This window comes from Mastigoproctus giganteus, chromosome 10 (genome assembly GCF_048544385.1).
Source record: "Mastigoproctus giganteus isolate SK-2022 chromosome 10, ASM4854438v1, whole genome shotgun sequence".
NCBI lineage: Eukaryota > Metazoa > Arthropoda > Arachnida > Uropygi > Thelyphonidae > Mastigoproctus > Mastigoproctus giganteus.
The window spans coordinates 47,251,642-47,260,600 of record NC_143584.1 but is presented as its reverse complement, the minus strand read 5'-3'; the positions used below and the strand labels follow the sequence as shown (position 1 = coordinate 47,260,600).

The 8,959-nt window shown below is 34.6% G+C and overlaps 1 protein-coding gene across 1 annotated transcript in view; it reads left to right on the top strand.

Moving 5' to 3' along the window:
- Nucleotides 1-513: 513 nt before the first annotated feature.
- Nucleotides 514-8,959, top strand: part of LOC150079019 (UDP-glucose 4-epimerase-like) — a 121,108-nt gene continuing 112,662 nt past the window's right edge. Inside the window, exon 1 of the mRNA XM_090383885.1 lies at nucleotides 514-602. The gene's annotated coding sequence lies outside the window, so the exon portion shown is untranslated. The remainder of the gene's footprint in view (nucleotides 603-8,959) is intronic.

The following is an 8,959-nucleotide window of genomic DNA, read 5'->3' as shown; positions in this document are numbered from 1 at the left end:
TAAATGCTGTTTTTCAATTTGGTGATTATATGTAGCTTTTAGTGGAAAAAAATAATAATAAATAAATAAAATCGAATATTTTTTCGGTGGATTCGTTTTTCTCAGTCGTGAGTTTCTCAGAAAAAGTTTTAGATAGCCTCAAGTCAAGTCAAGTATTGCTTTTCTCAAGAACTCAAATAGCTACTGGGAAACAATATTAATTAAATATTTATCAAATATTCATCATTTTGACATTTTATAGGGATTTTAGGGGATATGTAATGGATTATCATCGATATAAATGAAGCTTATGTCATATCTTTTTATTTGGTATGACATAGCCCATGTTTCAATACACGTGACCGCGTGCTCAAACACACACACACAGCTGCAGTGGCATTGACAGGAACAGCGTATACCTCAAGGGCAGGTGAAAGGTAAAATTTACAAACCGGTCCAGGCTTGCTTGTTGATGGTACCGTGCGCAACAACTTTCTCTTCACTTAAATATTGTTCATCCTGGCGTTTTGGTTCTTTTTAGAGACTCTTCATCCAAAGACAAGCTTAAATTCTGAATTACGTTTTGTATTTCAGGTGTAATTTTCTGCTCGACTGAAAATACTGTAAGTTATTCAAAGAATTGTGCTATATTTTAGTATTGTTTTCATGGTATTATAATATTATTCAGGTTCAATAACCTGTTCCAATAATGAAGTGAATCTTTTGTCTAAATGAAAATGCATATATATATGCATTTTTATATCCATATATGTAATTGTGAAAACAATAGTTGAATATTTTCTAGTATTTTACCAGATCCAGTGAAAGCAGTCTTCGAAGGTATGTAAGCGGAACACAAATAATGGGGAGAAAATGCGATTTGTTCTGTTAACAGTTAATAAATGTAATTTACTTAGTCCCATATAATATAATTTACATACCCTCCACGTAATATAATTTACTTATCTTCATGGGAAGATGACGAGGAGTGCTGAGGATAGGGAGCTATGGAGAAGTGGTTGTTGAGCTATATCCTTGGCAATACTGTACTAATGATGACAAGGTCACTTATATTATATAATTGGTTATTATTACTTTATCCTACGATCTCTTGATAGGATTGACAGGTGTTAAGTTATTTTTTATGCTCAGTTTTTTACAACAGTAAAAAAACTGCTAATTAAGTTGTATTAATACTAACCTCTAGTGTGTAATTAAGTTGTAAAAAAACTGAGCAAATACTCCGTATTTGCTAATTAAGTTGTATTAATAAACTTTAGTCACCATGTAGACTAAAAAAAAAAACATTTTGACGATTGGGGGTGCTATAACACCTACCTGGGACCGCCCCTGGTACAAGTATTGTTGTCATTATAATTGTTTTTTTGAGTTTTAATAAACTGAAAATTTTATTAAATGCAAAGATAAATTATATATTAAATATTTATTGAAAAAAATAAAATAAATTTATTTTTTAAACATTGTTCCTGTTTAGATAGAACCTGTAATCTTTATTATTCTCACATCATTATAATAATAAAGTTTCCATGAAATATGAATTTCAATAGACAGAAGAACCCGAACAGTTTTCGTGTTGAATCTGTGTGTGTTTGTGTGTGCGCGCGCCTTAATTTTTAGTGTAAAAAATTGATAAAAGCTGCGCAGTCTGGGTGAACAAGTTTTCACTTTAGCTCCAATATATTTTATAGTATTTCTTACTATAACGATTTTTCTTTTCTTTTTGTCAAACTAGAATAAGTTAGTGTGTGCATATGTGTCAGGTACTTTTATTGAAACCATCCAGCAACCCTGTCTATCTACTTTGAAATAACTGACGCGAATGCGCGAAACCAGAAACTGTGGATATGTGAAAATCGATAGCTGTTCTGTGGTCACCTGGCGTCCTTATCTCTTAAAGAAAAATTGGAAACGATGCAGTTTACATATTATTTTTTCTAAAAAAAAAAAAATAGAAAAGAGAAATATTAGAAACTGATTATCAACTACAGTACATAAAGTTGATTGTTCTCAACGAAATTCACACCGAATTCCGTTGAAATTAGCAAAAAAATTAAGTTAATTAAAAAAATTTTAATTTCAAAAAGTCAAAGTTAATTTTAACGTTAATTTTAAGTTCCGGGGGGGACATAACAGTTAAAACTGTATACATGGCTCACAGTATTATAAATTGACTGGTGGGTTGGACCGCCCCCCAAACAAGATTATTCGGAACTTAATTTTTTAGTCTTGAAGTATATAGCATTTGATTTCTTTGAGATATCAAATTCTGCAAGATTATATATTTGAGATAAGACTGCTGCAATTTTTTGTGTGTATAAAGCTCACTTTAAAAAAAAAAATTGAACTGCACCTTCACAACAATGGTTCAAAGCTAACGCAACTAAGCACGGAAAGGAGGGGCGGGAAGAACTACAATATTCTGTCTCCAGGGGCTCACATCTGGTGAGTATGGGCTTGGCACACCCTGGGTTCTGAGCTGGATATCATCATTCTTCTCTTGGTGATTCCTTTCTACTTCTGTCTTTGGGTAACTCAGAAATTTTTGGCTGGTGCAGCATAAGCCTCAGGCTTCCTTGCACCTTATGGCTAATAATAATAATAAGTGTAAGTACTTTACCCTCACGAAATAAAGAGAAGAAGAACTCTTTATTGCATACAGAACGCACATGCCGTACACAATACCCTTCACGGCTACAAGCCAGGGGTTAACCCACATACTACTGGATGTGTTTGGCAGTCTTGTGTACTTGTTTAGCAGTGGCGAAACTATAAATTGTGAGCTTCCTGCTGGACGATCTTCAACAATCATAAAAAATCTCCCTCCTCAGCGACCGCACTGGTCCCGACAAATAGAAAAACCTGAAGTGAAGTGAGCAAATTGCTTCTTTTTTCGAGAGCCGCTGTACTTCGCACGTTTATTTATTAATTTACACATGCTACGTGCATTTGTAGATGATAGTTGTAAAATACAATGGGGGCCCTGTAATTGGAGCTCACATGGAAGCCTGGCCATTTAACACAGCCCAAGTGCCGACATGAACAGAAACATTGATTGGTTCACCTTCCTTCCCTCCCTCCTTGTTTCCTCTTCACGACCTCAAATGCCACCCCAAGAAATACTTCCGGTCTCGTTCTGCTCAGATCTCCCGCCTTGTTACCCATTCCTCACCACCTCCAACATCTAGAGTTAGTTCTGATAGCATCAGGAGGTCCCAGAGAATTCAGGATAGACTTTCCAGAGAGTTAACAGCCAGCCAATCAAACCAAGCACTGTCTATTCAATCTCCAGTTTTCAAAATAAACAAACCAGAACCAATCAACAAAAATTTGCTTTCTCCCGAGGCTATGATGGTATCGCAGTCTGTCCGACTCCAAAAAGTTATTACTGTTTGAAATATATAATACTACAGAGACCAATCACAATCTCACCTCTACCTTTTTAGCAGCACCAAGTTGCTCCGTGGAGGTGAATATCTCCTTGTGCATTTCTTTCCCAGTCTAACCCCCCTCCCCGCCCCTCAAGAATCAGTAGCGGTGCCAGGATTTTCTAACAAGTGGGACTAAAACCATGTTCCGACGAATCATTAAGTTTTAATCATCATGTGTTAATAATAATAAAATAAAATAAAACGCGTTATTTTGATCCTGGTGGCTATAACCTAGAACCGCGATGACAGCCAAAACGACGAACAACGGGGCCCTTCGTATGTATTGCGTGAAAGATAAGGAAAAAAATGTGCGTAAAAAAAAACACAGAGAAAATAGGTTAATTTCACATTTATCCCTTTTAAAAATCAAGTATAAAAGTATTACTAAATATAAAAACAGTTGGCGAATCAACCCATTCCTCATTTCGAGTACGTCCTGCGTCCTCTCTCTCTCACACACACATTTCGTGTTTTTGAGTCGCCAACTGTTTTTCTTCTTCGTATAAACTTCAATGTAATGTAAGTTATAAATGAACAAAAAATCACCAATTTATTTTTGCAATGACTATACTGTAACCTCATTTTTCTTTAAGAAAGAGAACTGATTTTTGGTTGTCCTGCTTTGCCTTTCTTTCTCTTTTTAACAGGAAAACGTATTAAGAGCTTCTTTATTTACACTTTCGCCCAGTTATTGTTTTAGCGTTTATGTAAATCTCATTGGAAAATTTATATTAATTTCATTAATAAAAAAATAAGTGTATTACATATCTCAAAATAATTTAGAATTATTTCTTTTTAAAATTATTCTTGAAAATATTTAAATAAGTGAAAGTAACATTTAGGATTGAATGAAATTCTCAATAAATGCACAAAGCACTCGCTGTGAGCCCTCACTTACCGAATATCTTGCTAATCGAAATAGCTTGCTTGTTGTCTATTCAGGAAAAATTTTCTTCTCCTTTGCTTTATCTTTGTTACGAATTACTTAGATGAGGGAAATATTCTAATTTCGTTACGTGTCACTTTTTTCAACTGTGGTACACAACCTTAATAAAGAGATTTTGCATTATTAAGTGATATAAAGTTTGGCTGCAGAGTGGGTTCAAAAAAACTTCGTGCATATCAGTCGCCTTCGCCCTTCAGGCTACTGGGGATTCTTATCTTGTGCCTCAGACTCTAAACTAAATCACTGACTGAAAGCCTCTTCGGCTAGCACAATTGACTAAATCCCTGTTGTCACACACCTACACGAAAAGTTCCTCCTATATAGGAGGGACTTTCGTGACTATTATTAATTTTATTTTTCACATCGTGACCAAGGTTTGCCCTGGTAAGCATCGCAAGCAGGAGCGGATTAAGGTTGGTTGAGGCCCCGGGCGCAGAAGAAAATATTGGGCCCCTTAAAAAAAGAGAGACAGGGAAAATAAAAATACATGTTAACCGATTTTTTAAATAAATAAAAAAATATTATGTACTATTAATGTTTTATTTCCAATAAAATTTGAATATAATATATGTATAATATAATTAATAATAGCATAATAATAATCACAAAGTTTTGAACTAATATGTTCAACTAATTTGTTGGGGTTTTGCGTGGGCCCTTCAGAAGTCGGGGCCCAGGGCGCGTGCCCGGTGCGCCCGCCGTTAAATCCGCCTCTGATCGCAAGTCTAGCAAGGGTTGTAGGTTTTTATTCCTGCTTCTCTCCACACGCTGGTTATAAAGTCCTTTCCCCACTTTTAAAAACTTGAATTAGTCGAATTGAGTATACAGAAATTTTTTAAACAATGAAAAGTTTGAAATTTGACCACCAGGAGAAGTCAGGCTATCTTGCTAGCCAGAGATGTAGAAAATGGTGATCGATAGTTTGCTTTTCGTGAATATTTCTTGTAGCAACTGTTTTGGCATTATTGCCAATATAGAGTGTAGTGCTATCCTGCATAAAAATTATGTTCCCCTATGTTCACATTAATATCTGGGATAATTTTGGTATACACAGTGAGATAATATGCCTTAAGACATATGCCATTAACATGCATGTCTCAAAATACTCTTGATTGTTAATGGTTCCGAATAAAAAAGGGACTAATGAAAGGATCTGTACCGTAAATCCACACCATAATGCAACCTCTAATGGGCAGAGTGATTCCTCAACATTAGGGTTATCAGATCTAGAATTCAAAAGCTAGGATAAAATAGGAAAAAACTAGGACATTTTTAGATTTTAAAACGTGGACGAAACGAGGCCATTTTAAATATTATATTTATTACTAAAAAAATTACAATACATAGTTATCGTTACTGCCAATCATTTTCAGTAAGAAGTAATTATAAAATGTTTTACAATCCATTTTCAAATTATAAGTAACCAACAAAATACTATTCACAGTATTTTTTTTTTTCATTTTATTTCTAATTCCGTACAATTGATAAATTGGTCAGATAATCTACTATCGTCGATTTTATAAATTAGACAAATGATGATGATGATTATTATTATTATTAACCATATAGTGCAAGGAAGCGTAAGGCTTATGCTGCACTGGCCAAAAAAAAAAAAAAAAATTCCGAGTTACCCTGTGAGAGAGAGAGAGAGAGAGAGAAAGAAAAGGAATCACTAAGAAAGAGAAGAATGATGATATCCAGCTCAGGACCCTAGGTGTGTCAAGTCCATACTCAGCAGATGTGAGCCCAAGATGGTAGATGTTAGACAAATGATGATGGTACAGTACACTTGTGTAATTTTAGAATAATACAGTCCACTTAATGCAACCAGGACATTGTTTTTATTTATTCTGTTGTATTGACCGAAGGTGCAACGCACAGAATATTTAATGAAAATTCATTTTATGATTTTTTTAAAATTACAAAAAACTAGGACGCAAGTGTAAAATCTCAGAGGACGCCGTAAAAACTAGGACATACCCCGGAAACGAGGAAATCTGATAAACTCTATTCAACATGCATATGAGGATTTTCTTCAGCCAAGATTTGACAATTTTGATATAGATCCGTTAAGGTGAAAGTTCGCTTCATTCACCCATAAATGTCAATCATCTACTATGGGCGAAATCACGATGGTTCTGCTAATCTTGTGGTTACAGTCGACCCAGATGTTTGATTTTATAGGGAAACAGGTGGAGGGCCTATTTTTTAAGGCTTTACATACCGTACTCCAGGGAATACCAGTCACACGAGATTGGTATTCCCTGGAGTACGAGTCACACGAGATGCATGGCGAGCACTAGATAATCTCATAGAATTTGAGCTTGTTGCATCTCATCAGTTCTTTGAATTACTTCTTGTAATGCTGATGGACGAAGATTTAAGTACCCTTGTTTTACGAAGTTAAAACGAGTTAAGTACCCTTGTTTGAAATACATTACAATATTTAATACGGTCTTCTCGAACAAGGTCTTGAGGCATTTTTGTCTTTGATACTCTCTAAGGGTTGTAATAATGCTACCATCATTCGTGTAATAACGTTTAATTAAAAGTGTTTGATCTTTAGGCAACATTTTAAAACGAACTTGACTTGACTTGGTTACTTAAGTTGGGGCTACAGATACTTTTTATCTTGAACCCGTAATCTTAAGAATAAGACCAAGACGAGTAAACATTCGAATTTACTAATCCCAGAATCAATGCTTTTTTAATGAATTCAAAGGCTAATTTTTTTTATTGGAATGAATAAATCATTTGATCCTTGGTGGTCAAATTTAGAACTATTTTATTGTTCAAACATCCCACATATTACTGATTACAATGCTAGAAATCGATATGACTAAAGTGACCAGACGTCCTGGATTATTCGGGACGGTCCCGGATGTCAGTCGTTTTCCCCGCATTGCAAACTGTCCGAGATTGGACATGTAGCCGCCATACTTAATTAATGGCAAACATAATGCAAATGATTTGCATTTTGTTTGCCGGGAACCAATGGTACGGAAAGAGTTTTTTTCGGTAGTAAATAAACTGTGTACGTCAACAAAAACACAAATAGAAACGCTAAAAGCAATACTACAGTTTAAGTGAAATTTTGCTAATTCTTGTGAAGAATTTTTACGAATTATTAAGAAAAATTCACTCAGCAGAAAAATATATTTAATTATATTATATAATTTCTCTTGTTTTTATTGTTAAAAGGAGTATGTATTATTATTATTATTTCACAGAAAAAAACCTAACCCTTTTCACTAAAAATAAATAAAAATCGATTAAAACATGACCCCCCTCTAATAAGTGTTTTTTTTCTTCTAGTTGCAACTTTTTTTTTTCTTAGTTCACGTCCTTCTCGCAACCTTCTGTTCGTTGCGTAGCGTAACACGAGAGGTACCGTGTACTGAATTTCAGCCTTTCTGTGGAAAAAAACAAAAAACAAATATGGGCTATTTTTTTTATGAAGTATGACATTTTATTTTATAAGTTTAATTCAAAGAAGCATATGTATATAATTTATATTTTGTATGTGAATATTTTTTATAAAATTTTTTAAAAATATGTGTATATTGTTTCTAGGGGGGTTGAACCCCCTTCCCCAAATGGAATACTAAGGATCTGGTCACTTTAGATATGACTCATCGTTTTAATTTTTAAAAATGGGAAGAACTTTAACCAACCTATATATAGTTTTTAATCCTGCAAACCGATAGAGATACAAGCAGTTCACTCGGCTTTTAAGAAATTTCTCCAGTTGCCAACGGAATTTGAACATAGAATTTATTCAAACGAGTGGCCAATGTCTCGTCCTTCACGGAAAATGAAGTTAGTGATAACAGTTTTCCCGCATATGAATAAAGAATACATGCAATGCAACCACACAGAGGATGTGCAATAAGAAGTGCATTCTTACCTAGCTTTTCATTTTTGTTATTTGTCGCGTTGTGCCCAGGTTGCCCATTTATGTCGTTTATGAAATGTGTGTTTTGTGACAGCTGGTGTTCCGGCAGTGACGTGTACATGTTCGCTCATTTACTACGATAACTGGATATTTGAGCACTCTGCTTTCGGTAAGATTTATTTATTATTATTTATTATTTTTTTTGTGTGTGTGTGAATTCCTTTCTTTTTTAGTTGATTGGGGTGTGAATACTGTTAGTTATCGCTGGATATAACAACGACTTTTGTAAATTGCATTACTCAGAGAAAATTCATGGACAATGATCGTAATACTTCTGAATTTGTAAACTTTCTTTTTCCTCTTTCTAACCACTCTTCTGTGAATTAGAAAAGAAATACTTGGAATATTTTTATAATTAGAGATACTTTTTCAATACTCTTTACATATCATTATGTCAATTGGTGTTAATATTATTATTACTCCCTGATGGGTGCGTTTCCACCCCCCTTGACGAGTGCTAGTACCAAGTGCACAGGATGAGTATGGCCCGTTATTACTGTTGATCCTACAGTTGTCCAGGATTGCGACTTTCTGGAGTTCCTTGTAGGTGTTCTCTGGGAGCTCTATTGCTGCTGGGCTCTTGTGGCTTTATCCATGCGCAATTTAAGTCCTGATGTTCTAAATTCGTTT